This window comes from Nilaparvata lugens, chromosome 5, assembly GCF_014356525.2.
Source record: "Nilaparvata lugens isolate BPH chromosome 5, ASM1435652v1, whole genome shotgun sequence".
Classification (NCBI taxonomy): domain Eukaryota; kingdom Metazoa; phylum Arthropoda; class Insecta; order Hemiptera; family Delphacidae; genus Nilaparvata; species Nilaparvata lugens.
In genome coordinates this window covers 48,471,145-48,485,999 of record NC_052508.1, presented here as the reverse complement: position 1 = coordinate 48,485,999, position 14,855 = coordinate 48,471,145, and the positions used below count along the sequence as shown (strand labels likewise).

The following is a 14,855-nucleotide window of genomic DNA, read 5'->3' as shown; positions in this document are numbered from 1 at the left end:
AATTGATACGGAAATTCATTGATAACAATGATTTAGATATTGACTGGAATCTAAATTATTATTGCATAATGTATTGAAGATTTTCCAAATTTGAGTGGAATGAATCTTGAGGCTTATTTAAAAACGAAAATTGAAATGAAAATCAAGTAAATTGTTCTATCATAGGATAGAGATCTACATAAGATTAAATACATTAGGACAAATCAAATCATCCACATAGGATAGAAATTGTTCTCAATTCAATAAAAATTCTTATCAAGTGCAATATTTCAATTCTATTCAGTTTCTAATCCATGTGAATACTATTTTTTTTCTTTTCTAATCAGGTATTTTGTAAAAATGTGTGAATAATCGAAAATAACTTGAAAGTTTGAAATATTTTGTGGAAAAATAAAAAAATGAATGTCTAAAGTGAAAATACTAGTGACCCCTGGGTTGTAGAACTCGTTCAATAACTGTTGTATTGTAATTTTTGAAACCCGCAACTTTTAATACAGTGTTGGTGAAAATTATTAAAACAGCTAAATATTTCTTTTACAAGAATAATATGACAGTCGGTTTTATTGGGGATCCTATTTGAAATGAAAAATTACTCTGTCGCAACAACATGTTTGTTCCTTATATGAATCCAAGTTCATTTTTTCAAATGAGAAGGTGGTCATGATTTCGATACAGAGTTCCAAGAGAAAATATAAATAGCGAAAACCGTACATTGATATCTCAACCTGTATCAGTTTGTTAATAAAAAAGTTTTAGATTATCTACATGTATATATATAAAAATGAATGTCTGTTTGTGTGTTAGTTTGTTTGTAAATTTGTTTGTTCTCTATAGACTCGAAAACTACTTGACAGACCGGCATGAAACTTTGGGGATATGTTGTGTGAATATTGGGGATGGTTTCTGACCAGAAATTTCAATAGAGGGGCTAATAATAATTATTTATTAATACATTTTACAGACCTATGTTTTCGAAATTTTCGGCCAAGAGGCTACCTATCATTTAGCATCTAAAGTTACCATCTATATAATAAACACGTCACCCTGTGATAAATTGTGTACTGGTATTAGTTTGGAGTTGAAGTTAGTGTAGTTGATTGGTACCAGCTGTAGATAATCGTTCCTTAGAAGACCTATACAAATAATTATCACTCCCCTATCATTGTGAAAATGGAAAATGTTGAAAAAAATTATTCATCTCATGAAAAAGAGTTGTTCATATTGCATTCATTAATATTACTGAAGAATGACAGACTAAATTAATTTTTTTTTCAATTTAGCTTAGCTTTTATTCATTCTAAAATGGAAGAAGGAAAGAATATGGAATTCTGTGTAATTCATCGTACATCGCATATTTCCTGGACCATCTATTAACAATCAACAACAATGAAAACATTAGATTCATCTTTGAAACACTGATTTAACCTACCGGTATCTATTTTTTTAATTCAACACTTTACTGATAGATATTACTACCAATTGATTGAGAAGAATATGTTTTCGGAATAATAAATGCTGCATGACTAAGCACATAGTAAGTCCGTATTGAGATGTAAATGAAAATATTGATTGTAAGATAAATTTCATGATTCACCAAATAAAGTCAAGTGTGACATGAGATACATTGACTTTCTGGCGGTACGAAGTTCGCCGGGTAAGCTAGTGTTGTATATTAACCAGCTTAAATCATGTGTCAGCGCGTGTGTCAGTGCTACTTGTTCCCAAGTAGCCTCAGCTGTTATGAATGAATAGAAAAACTGCATGCAATGAATTATATTGTTCAGCTGACTAAATCACAACAATTTTTTCTTTATGCACTTTGAATGTTATTTTTATATCCTGAAAAAGGACGAAGGAGTGAGTCAATTTTGTTGTCCAACGAACTTGTCCTGTAAAAAGGTTCGAAGAATACGTGTACAAAATTTGAAGCTGATTGATCGATTCTTTCCAAAGTATTTGTAGAACATACAAACAGACGGAAAACGACTTTGGCCCCTAGTAAGTCAAAAGTGAGAACTCACTAACGCTCGTTCAATAAATTAAAATTAATATAAATTTTCTCTTTTCCACTTCAAAGAAAATTACGTTTCTAACCCAGCTATTCAAACGAGTGGCTGACTCTTAAAATCTATCTGAACACATGAATTGGCTGAAAGTACATTGTGATGATACTGTAAAAGGCATGTAATCAGTGTCACACCACTTTATCTTCCCAAACTCCACAAAGTTATGGTTTTGCACTGAGAGAGAAAGAGAGTGTGAGAGGGAGAGGGGGAGAGAGAGAGAGAGGGTATTCTGACGCCCTGGAAAACTTTTCCACAGCAGATTTAGGGGTAGGAGAATATATACGTTGTTCTGGGATATTATTTATACGACGATAAGCTATTGTTAGCCATGTATGGGTGTCATCGTTTGGCCTGCTTTCTCACGTCTTCCAATTATGGATGACTTCGAATGAAAAGCAGAAGATAAGAGGGAGAGGAAAAATAGGAAAACCTGTGAAAAAGACAAAGATGAGAAGGTGGGGGAAGCAGGAGGACGTTTAGAGGAGAAGATTATGAGGAAGATAATGAAGAGAACGAAAACGTGAAAATACAAAAAAAAGAGGTGGAAGAGAAAGGATAAGATCAATAGTGGAATGAGATGATGAATGAGTATAAAATAAAAGAAAGAATGACATATAGCATATCAACAAAAAGAAGAAAAGAAGAAGATTGGAATGAAAGGCATGAGTAGTGTAGAATTATGAAGAGAAGGGGCACCAGTATAAATTAGAAAGGGAAATAAGAAGCCGAAATAGTTGTAGGACAATAAAGGTAATAAGCACAGAAAAAACAAATGGCAAGAAAAAGAGGAGTTGAAGGGGATGAATATAGGTTGAAGGGGAGGAAGGTACGAAGGATGAGCAAGAAGAAGAAGGAGAAGCGTGAAGGAAGAAGAACGAGAGGAGGAAAGAGAACAAAAACAAGGGGACGAAGAAAAAGAAAACGTGAAAATTCAGGGAAGCAGAGTAGTGAAAGAAGAACGAGAGGAGAAGGAGACTGCTGAAACAGTGAAATGAAGTGAGAAAGAAGAGGTGTTTGATGAGGAATAAAGTGGGATGAGAAGTTTGAACAAGTTGTAAATTTGAAACATGAAAAGTGCTAGCTGACTAGACGCCCCCCCCCCCCCACAGAGATGAGAGTTACCAGTTGGCCCTCTGCCGCACTGCGGTACCCCTTCACCCCCCACCCATCACTGCCATCCGAACTAGCCCATTCTAGCCCATCACCCATCAATATAATGGCCAACCCGCGTCCACTGCAATAAAATAATATTTCCCTTTTCATATTTTATATCCAATAAATCCACTCTCTGCCCCAGAAACTTGCTGTGAAACTTTCCTCTGGCATGATTGGTTTAGTGGAGCACCATCAGAATAGTTGGATAAACTAGAAGTTTTACAGGAAGTGTTATTATTATTGGTGTTTGTTGATTCTTTACTTACATTATTGAATCAATTATTTCTATCTAGAAATCTCCTTTATCATGCAATATCTTTCTACAATTCAAATTTATATCCATTGCCCATAGTAAGTTGAAGAATATTATAGTAATTCTAAAAAAACGTGGCAGCTAACCGATCGAATTCAAAACGCTAACCAATTCTCCCCGAGCTGATAAGTAATACCATAGCCACCTCTAATACAAGGCCCTGGCCTACGATATTGCAACGTCGCAGTGTAGGCCTAGAATCTAATACATGATTGGTGAAAAAGATCAGCTGGTATTTTTTTAAATCTTCATCACCAATCATGTATTAGATTCTAGGCCTATGATAATACGAATATTACTAACATTTTGTAATTGTACTGAATATTTCAATCTTTACAATCCTATGATGTATTATGCATTGTGGAAATGGTACATTAGATGGAAAGAATTGCTATTTGATATGGATAGGATTAGTCTAATTCTAATTCAATCGAACCTTTTATCTAACATGATCTTTTCAACCAAAAACAGATATTTCAGTTGAATTAAAAATAGGTCACATGCATTACTAAATTGCATGATTGATGACCAAATTTATCCTAATTGTAAAGAAAATCTAACTGAATTATTGGTCAATTATTTCCCATTGCATTATTTTTCACACTGCAGTGAAAAAATTCTATCTGAAATCTATCTGCTACCTTATCAGTTCACTTCTGATAAAATTGACATCTCGCAAGGCATTCACAACACAATAATTCAATTAAATTGTCAAAAACTTCAAAAAGCAGGCAATTCTGACAGCAACAAAAAGAACAGCGTGACCTGTTTTGCATGTAGATGAAGGCTGCTTATTCAGGACATGCTACGGTGACACTCTTTCTAGTTGATTATCGGCCATTAAAAAACGAGGGAGCACTCTAGGAGAAAGAGATAAAGAGAGAGAAGTGAGAGAGAAAGAGGAAGAGCGAGTAGGGGAAGAGATAGATAGAGATGTGAAAGAGGTGCAGAAAGAGAGAGAAAAGCTGAGAGGAAGAGAAAAAGAAATAAATATAAGAGAAGATGAAAAGCAAAGAAAGAGAAGAAGATGAGAAGAAAGATGGAGAGCATTATAAAGATGAGAGGGAGAAAATAAAGAGGAAACGAAAGTGAAGAGAGTGGGAGAGGATCAAAAAGAGATACGTAGAATAAGGAAAAGAGGAAGAGAAAGAGGGAAGTGGAAGAGAGAAAGAAGAAGAGACAGAGAAAATGGGGAAAAGATAAAGAGGGAGTGAATGGGATAATGGATGAGGTGGAGAAATAGAATAACGAAAATAAAAAAATAGGAAGGACTGGAAAGATGAAGAGAATGTGATAGGGATAGAGGGATAGGTAGATAGTGTGAGAGGAAGAGAGAGATAGAAAATAAAGAGAGAAAATCTGTGAAAGAGGAAAGAGAAAATCTGTGAGAAAAGAGAGAGAAGAAGAACAGTGAAGAGGGAGACTGTGAGCGTGAGGAAGAGAGACAGTGTGAGGATGTACGGGAGGGAGTATTGAGATGTGCAAGAGAGAAAAACGATGTGAGAGAGTTTCAGTGAACATGAACTGAGTGAAAATCGGCAATCGCTGCCGATAATGACTTAATCGGAGCCATTGTCATCAGTTGACGTGGGCTGATGGCCAGAAAGGGTGACATTCGACACTTCAAATCGGCCAAATCGCTCCTCATTCAAAGCCTGCACACACGCGCACACACACACATCTCACAACATCAAAGCAAGCATCATCTACTGCTCTATAGTGGGATTCAATTCATACTGGCAGCATTCCTCATAAATGACACCATTGCTTGCCACTCAACCAACGATGACAGTATTAAGTGAATCAGTTGCCATCAGTTTCAGCTGAGCGCGGAAAAGGTCAAGCCTGAGCCCGTTGTCAAAAATGTCCCTGTTCTCTCACTAACGTCAGCGGATCTGTTGTGCGATCTAATTATCGATTCACTGAAACTAGCCGTGTAGATAGATTAGTAGATTGGCCTGATAGTAGATTAGCAGTATTAGAATTAGTGCCTACAGTTAGATCAGTGTTGGTCTACAGTTAGGAAATGAGATCAGAGACAACTGACTAAACTATTATTTTTGTTCTATTTTTTGTCAATCCAATTGTCGAAATGTTGTCAGATATAGAACTAACAATATCTATCAAAGTTAATTGGATTGGATGGACGATTTAATTCAATTGATGTGGAACTTTCTAGAAATTGGAATGTTTAGCACAGTTGAAAAATTGGATGTGAGTTATTCAAGGATACGTTTTGTACAGTATAGCAATGTATAATTTCAAAACAATGATTCATGGGTTCTTTGTTGAATAGAAACTAATTAATTTACAATTAAGAATTATTAATTCATTGAAATATGGAGTAGCCTGATAAGTAAATCTTAAGAAAGATATTTTGTCTATTTATTGTTTCTGAGAATGCTGAATTTAATTGAGAGTTGCACAAATCTATACTTACTACAATCATCACAGCTGTGAAATTTTTAGCATCAACTCGAGTACAGGAAAGGAACCATACAAATTGAAATAGTTCAAGAGCACGAGAAAATACACAAGATATGAAAATAACAAGGCCAAGAGGAATAAATACAACAAGAATAGTATAACTGTAAGGACAGAGTAGTTTATGAACAGTTATTTATTGGATGATTAAAGTGTTGGAGGTCCTTCCTGAAGAGCGTGCAGGTTTGATGATAAGGACATGATCTTGGAAGAGAACAGAAAAGAAGAAGAGGAGGAAATTACAAGAAGAGAGAAGAGGAAGAAGAAGAAAGGCTTAATGAAGATTGATGAAGAGCTTCCCTTGAGCTGGTTGATGAGTGAAATGAAGAGTTCTTGGATGAGAGAAGAACGAGGAGAAGAACTAGTAGGGTATGGTGGAAGTTGTTCACTTATCTCACTTGATGTGTGATTGAGAGCAGCCAAGGGAGGAAATTAAAGATGCTTGCTCCTTATTATATTAGGCTGCTTGCTTTGGCTGCTGCAGGGCTCATAATAATCTCATCCAAGTATCGGCACCATCTTCATGAACAACGCTTCCTCAGATTATATCAACTCTACGTCATGGGGGCTCGTTAACATGAATAAGATCATAATCATCTTTATTTTTACTGTTGTTTTTTTAGACTCGATAATTGGATCGAGCGGTACTCCTGCTTAGACAGAATATACCCATATGATGTATAGTAGTCTTTTGAGGCTTCAAGTTATATTCATGTTTCATTTCTGGATCACTGCAATGTTACATGGATTTATGGAAAAGACACGTGTAAACAGAACTATAGTGAGGTCCACGTTATAATGGCAGTGGATAGAGATAGAAGAATAGCGTTGCCTATCATCTGCCTTAATTAATTATATTTCTAAATCGACAAAAACAGATTTGGCATCGTTATGGAGCTAGAAAAGGATGGTACTACGTGCTTTGAATGATAGACAAGGATAGCAACATTAAAGTTAATCAACTGTCATTATAACGTGGACCTCACTATAGGAATAGATAAGACTAGGGATGGTACATGATAAGATAGGTCTACAAGGTTTTCAAAAGCGATTTCAAACCTCAAATACTATGAAGGGGTATAAAGATTTTGTACTACAAATAGCTATGTAGCTCTGAAGACAACTGTTCATTATGGTATCTGGTTTATCCTTCTAAGTAGAAAGAATATTTGGAATGTTGATAATGTTGGAAGTGAAGCTGGTGGCTAGTGTAGTCACCAAATCACAATTTTACCATTTCATTACAAACTTCTACAATGAATGTATTAAAACAATATAACACATTATTTTGTGACCCTCAAGTAATTACCAATTCACTCAATAAAACGCCCTTACAACGTTGAAGCATGATGAATTCATTACTTTTTCTCGTCTCACAACCGACCCGTCTCTACTCAAGTAGTAAGCATGACGCAACTCGGTACAGTACCCTATGTCTAGCGCGACTTATTGGACTTTGGCCTGAGAGAGCAAAACAAAAGCCCCCATCAGCACAGGAATCACCCCACCCCCACCCTGCGGCGTCGGTTTTGATTTATCGTTAAGGGCTGCAGCACGGTGCTTGTACGAAGGGTTGCAGCACGCTAAAGATGAAGGGGCGAATCCACTCGACATAGCACAACAACGAAGGGCTGCCTTATAGCTTCTGCTCCAACATCTACATGAAGCTTTCTTTGTTCGCCGTACACGCTTTTTTGCATTCCACTTTTTCACCTTCACTCACTTCCAACTAGGAAAATGAAGCACATTTTATGTGTTGCATGGAAGGATTCGAATCTTTCATACTCTCATGTGTGACATGCATAGCTGTACACAGCTAATATGAACCCAGGTGTAGTGACCAAAACGTTTACTATAATATTTTGGTTATTTGCAATGTTTCATTCATGAATAAGAAAAATTGAAATTTGTATTAGAATATTTTTGTACCCCGGTGTCATTTAATACATTTTTAACATTATTGTATTCTAGGTTCTAGACACTGTGTTTCCACTGTAGAAACACTATGTCTAGAGTACTACAGAGAAAGGTGTTCCTTCATGGAAAACAATATCAATATTATTTTTGTTATACTGTGAAATGGAAGTCATACTTCAATTACAATAGATTGATCAATGTAAAATTAGCCAATCGAGATGTAGCAACCATAATGTTACCTACAATATTTATGTTGGAACAATTCAACATATACTTATAAAATAATTATATTACTGATGTTCGTTTTGATCGTACCTTTCAGATAGAATAAGAGTAATCTTATTGAAAAACATGATATTTAAGGAAAATGAAATATTAATTAACTCGATTTGCGCATGACTCATTATGATAAATGGTGGGAAAATCATTCAATTAAAAATTGAACATCATAATTATAATTCCGATTCTACATTATATGATTTTTTTCTGAGTCGTGATTAATCATAACAGATATCGAGAACAATGTTAGTTAAATCGACGGATTAACTAACGTTTAATATGGAAGCGATCTGTCAGTAAAGATCTTGTACCATGTACAGCAGCTGGATGAGCTAGTATTAATTAATAAAACAAGAATTTGAAAGCAAAAATTTTATAAAGTTACATCAAACAAAACATTCGAGCGGAAAATAACGCGCAAAACATTTCAATCTCCTCATGCAAATTAGAGTGGAGAAATTTTTCTGGACCCCACTCACATATTGTAAATAAAAGCCGAGCCTCGTGCCAACCCGATCAAACAGTGGCGCATCATAGCGGAAATAATTGACGGCTTGCATCCAACCTAACGTCAAAAAGGTTTTCTAGTTTATACGAAGAGAGAGGGAATAAAAGGAGGGAAAGGAGAGAGTGCGAGAAAGAACGAATCGAACGGATACGGATGTAATTTCGCGAAATGCACCGGAACAGAGAGCAGCGGATGTGAATTTTTATCCCCGTTACCCAGACGAGTATCAAATCCCCTCTCTCCCTCTCGCAGGGAGAGGAGGAAAGGACGGGGAAGAGGAGAGAAACTCGATGAAATTTCTAACACTCGAAAAACTCCAGCGAAAAAGCTCGAAAAACAAACGAGTACGAAAAAGCATGTGCGCGCCTGCCTGCTATTGACAAAATTTGTAATGATATCCGCTTAGCTTCTTTTTTTATATAGAATGAAAAACAAACAATTGATTACTATTGAGTGAGATTGAAACAAAGTGAAAATGTTCAGAGTTGGAGCTGTGAGCTGACGGCTTTGGAGAGTTGGATGAAAAAAGCTAGAGATTTGGCTCAATTCGAAGTGATATGTTGACGTTTATGGAGTTTTATGCAGAGCATAGAATGCAACCTTACATTCTACACTCTCTGGTTTCATGTAGGCGTACAGAAAACTTCTGTAGAAATGATAAAATTGCTTGTTGAATACCAGCGAGGGAAACAAAACTGCTTGTGTGGAGATATTGTGGAAATTGAAGTGTCTCAATATAACAGGCATTGATACTCTTTGTGCATTACTAATTATTCAGTAATTCCATGATTCCTTAGAGAAAATGAATAGGTAAGTCATAATTCTTGCTAGAGATATACTATTATTGTGAATAAGAAGTATGGAGCATGAACACACACAATAGAGTAAATTAGATAACTGATGCTAAAGGACAGACGAAAAATGATCTGTTAGCTTAAAGCTTCTCTCTCTCTCTCTCTCCTACAAACTGGAAGTAACCCTTAAATGAAATCAGCTGCAATACTGAGAGTAGCTGAGATGCTGAGTAGCTGATGCTAAAGGACAGACGAAAAGTGATCTGTGAGCTTAAAGCTCCTGTCCTATAAACTGGAAGTAACCCTTAAATAACTGTTTCTCTCAACTCTTTGAGAAATCGAGTGTAATAGAATTAGCCGACAATACTGATAAACAAGGATTTAATTCAGAAAACGAGAAACTAACGACGAATTGCTTGCATCAACATCATCACCGCGGCAATCAATCGAACCGTCAAGACAAGAGTAATCAATACAATTGAAGCTTGGGAGGATGTGATCGCGTAACCACCTAATAAATCAATTTAAACAATTGAGCACACGTGAGAGCGACTAATCTACTGAAGCACCCGCATGCGCTCGCAAGGGGGGGCGATAAAGGGGCATGCCAATTTTAATCACTATAATCGAATGACTTTCAACTCGACTCTCACACGTCGCAGCTGCAAATTGGATTTGCGCGCGTGACTGCGCGTACGAGAGTTGGCCAACTGCATCAGTCATGGACTGAGTTCAAAGTGCATGTGTGTTGGTACCTATTCTGATGGGTATCAGGTCACTCAGTCACTCTACCTTCAGTGACAGTGACTATTCAAGAATCTACAAATGGGGCATGTTTCATAACAAACAATAAAACTTGACACGTTGAAAGAACAACAAAAATAGCGGTTCTACATAGGGTATTGAGAAAAGGGAAAACTTTTTTGTAAATCAGGATTATCTCTATCCAAATCTTTTGATCAAGTGGACCTGGAATTCTAAATTTTGACAGATAACATGTGAGATTTGACAGTTCTAAAATTTACAAAAAGTTTCTAGTAGAATGTGCAAGCAAAAATGTGTACTATTTTACAGCATTATCGTTAATCATCACCTACTTATAGAAGAACACAATGGAATCTTGAAAAGTTGTGAAAAATCTTGTGGTCAAAAAATACAGGAAGTAATTTATCGAGAAAACCCAACCTCAAATTAAGTTTACCAATAAATCGAATGCAAAAAATGGTATGAAGTGTAAACACAGTATGCTGCCAGTAAATAGAATACTGTCCAAAATTATAAAAAACAAATAGATGAGGAATAAGTATTGATACAATAACAATAGATAAAATTACGATAAAGAGTAGAATGAATATGCATATAGATGTGCATCAAAAAGAAGAACCCAAAAGAGAATTATATTAGAGTAATTATGATGGAATAAATACTAAAAAACTATGCTACAGTGGAACAAACCAACTAAATAAACGGACCTTTCCAAACATTTCAAGTAATAGTGATTAGTAGATGCAGAATATGATCGATGTACATAGATTTCCTAGATTATGTTATTCGAACAAATTTCAACTACATAATACTCTTGTGAAAGGTGTTCAGCATCAAATTAATGAAACACAAAAATTCTAATATTTACAACATGTTGTCTACAGTTATTACAATATTCATCAGTTTTACCATGTATTATAGGTTAAAGCAACTAAGTTAAAATTGAAAATTTACACAGACATCTTTCAACTTCCTTCCAATAAATTCAGTTGATTTATTCGGTTACCCACGTGATTTTCAATGTTTTTCAGCAGTAAGTAAACGTTTGAAAGCAACAGTTGCTTGGACTTATTTACGAGCGGCGAAGCACGAAGTCCCCCACAGCAACCCCCATCCCCCCCCTCACATCGCGGGCTTGACAGTGTTCTACAATTCCTGAACAGTCGTAGGTAGCTTGAATTTTTGCATTTAATTTTGTCGTCACATTTCTCTAGTAGGCTAACACGCATTTTACCACTGTATAGAGTTCACTTTACATTATTTACCTCTACGTTATATTCTTGTATGCCCTAACTATGTATATTTATCCAATGGTTATCCAATTGTTGGTTATCGTAGCATTCTACATTCTAGTAGCTTGTATTCTATTACTGTATGGTATACCAGTTCTCATTATTTACTGGTTTCAAGTTGTTTGCTTGCATTGTTTGTATCTTTCCTGTGGCTGTAATCTCGGTTATCGACTTCCATCTGTTCCAACGTAATTGGGTGTTGTCTCAACAATTCCTTGTTCAAGTTACGCGATTTATGATAATAATTCAATATAGAAGATATTTCATATCATTGGAATGCCTTACAAACTATCATATATTTTCAAAATCCTATACTTTTTGTGTCCATGTTTCCTTCTGACGTCACTACATTATAAAGGTATTCTCAAAGAAATTTCTTCGATCTCATTGTTGAATTATAATGTGGTTATCCGGTTAACACTCTTACCGATGTTTTCAGTTTGAGTATGCTAAATAATAATTTTATATGAAATATTACCCAAATAGCGTTGAACTAGATCTGAGTTGTTTAAAATTAAATTCCATTAAACAGCTAGTGTCAATCACATAAATGTGGGCGGAAGAACATTCCAACTCTAAAATTCCAACATGTTTACGACATATCGAGGACATGGTTGCCTTCACTCAATATGTTATCATTAGTGTTCTTTGATCTCTAACCAGATTCGATTGATACCGACATAAACCCCATTCAAACGTTACAAATCAAATCTGAATCAACCAATTGTAACATAACAGAAAATGAGAAAATAACACAGTAGGTCTGTGATTTTTCCATATACCCGACCGTTAAACAGTCTCCAGTATCCAAATATAAATCACAATGACCAAAAGTAGCCAGCGATGTGGCTTGAATTACCGCCCACTTCCAAAATAAAAAAGAATGTGTGATTTTGCAGTGAATGGTGTAGCCTGCCATTATAGGCGAATTCACTCACAGTTGCGCGTTTATCGAATTTAGTAGTGAACAAACGAGTGGTTCCTCGCGGCGTTTCGGATACTGATTACCATTATTCAATGCTCGAGTACCCGGTGCTTATCTCGGCGTTTCTCGGCGATTTCCGCTGCCTGTAACGCCTCTTGCTGCTTCAAATCGAGCAAATTCACAATTCGACCAACACGCGTGCAAGGTCTGGCCAGCTTTACTTTCACACAAATTGTCCAATTTTCTGCCCACATCTTCTGGTGTGTGCTACTTTGGATTTTTCGAGGATTGGTTGAATGTGATTAAAATAAAGAGGAATATATATTTTATATTTAGTCTAAATAGTGGATAGTATCAACATCCATTCATAATGCGTGAAGATTGGGCTACCAATATAATGTCTAGTTACCAATATCAAGTTCACTAACATTTTTGTTGAATGTAGTGTTATGTTAGGATGCATGTAAACTCCAGAGTAAATTTTAAATTACTTATTTATTCTATCAAACCCTCAACCTATTAAACATTAGGTTTAAGTTACCAAAAGACATTAATGGTGGACCACTGTGCAAATGGTTTTTGGTATTTAATGTAAAAGAACTAATTTTCCAATGAATGATTTAATAATGGCCCGGTTTGAAGCAAGTAGGCAATGCCAACAAGCACAAAGGAAAGAACATAGGACAGACAGAACGAATCCCTTCTTCTGTGCAACAAGTCAACAATGTAGCCCGACAGCCAATAAAGGTATTGAGGGATAATGCTTTTAAATCTTTTTTGTAGACGCTTGCATATGCTAGTTAATTTTATGATTATACATGGAGTTAGTTATTAGTGGAACCAATACCGCTCAAAAACCAAGTTTGAATCAAAGTTTAGGATTTTGAAAAGAAACTACCTCACGAATATTCGGTAGACCTAAGCCCTAACACACCAACACAATTGTTAGGATATTGAGGACTTCAATACAGTTATCAAGAATCAACATATTGATACACTTACAAACATTCACTACCGTGCACCAATACAACAAAGAAGTGACAATTCCTTATCTTCAATCTCAACGCATTTACAACGTTTCACTAATACACTCACGTACCTGAATACACGAACTCTACACACAAGCACACGTGCGCGAACACCGCAATATTTCAAAACCGAAACCCACGTGAAAATGTCGACGACTTTCGAAAATCTCGAGGCGAGTGCCTAACAAACATCCCACACACTTCAGCGCCACATTTCAGTCGAATATTGACGACACTTCAATTTACTGCCTTGTTCAGTGGCGCCCTCTGCTGTCGATGGTAGCAATCTTTAGGTGATAATAATTGTCGAAAACATTCGGTGGTAATGTACAGAGCAGGCTGAAGATGTGGGCGACTACGACATCGCTTGGTGCTGCTGGTTACAATAATTTTGGTGATAGTTGTACCCAAATAGCATTGAAAAGAAGGAGTTTATTGATCTATGGTTTTACCTGGAGTTGAGTAACTTTCTTAGTATGTAGCATTGTGCATAGAAAGCACTGAACAGAAAATCTCAAAAACGGGATTGATTCACTGATAAAATGGTGTGTGAGTGGAAATTTCGTTTGAGTTATCAAGTGTTGATTAAAATATTGACTAACAGATGATATAAGGAGAGATTTGAATTAGATAAGTTGATTCATGAAGTGTATAGTGAGGTCCATGTTATAATGACAGTATTTGATCACTAACCGATGTACTATCCTTTTCTAGGTCCACAACGATGTCAATTATGTTTTTGACGGTGTAGAAATATAATTAATTAATGCAGAGAATCGGCATCGCTATTCTTCTATCTTTATCCACTGCCATTATAACGTGGACCACACTATATCAAATGTTACTTGTCATAAAGTCATGAAGAGTATAGCAAGAGTTATTGTACTCGAAGTATAAAAATAAATAGATAGGTATACTAAATTTATAATATGTAAACTGAACAAATGTATGCTCCAACAGTATTGTATCGAACCTATCCCTGAACTTATCCTGACTTATTCTTCATACTTGACTTTTACTTCAATTTATCCTTGAACTCATACTTATACTTATCTTATCCTTGAAATCAGACTCAACTTCTTGAACTTATCCTTGATCTTATCTTACTTATACATGGACAGATATAAATATACAGATACATATATAGAACAGATTATGCTGCACATACACTAGGGAGTAGTGTTTCCTACTTTCCAATGAAGATTGTTCACTGAACTACACCGCCAAGTGTTTAATAGGTTTCAAGTGAAATAGGTTTTCGCCTATTCCATTAAATGAGCACAATTCATCATCTATGTTGTTGGAATGAAATTAAAGCTCATAGTACAC

General features: G+C 35.8%; 1 protein-coding gene across 1 annotated transcript in view; it reads right to left on the bottom strand.

Annotated features, from left to right (window-relative positions):
- Positions 1-14,855, bottom strand: part of LOC111049165 (roundabout homolog 3-like) — a 168,230-nt gene that overhangs the window by 37,963 nt on the left and 115,412 nt on the right. The gene's annotated exons all lie outside the window — the stretch shown is intronic.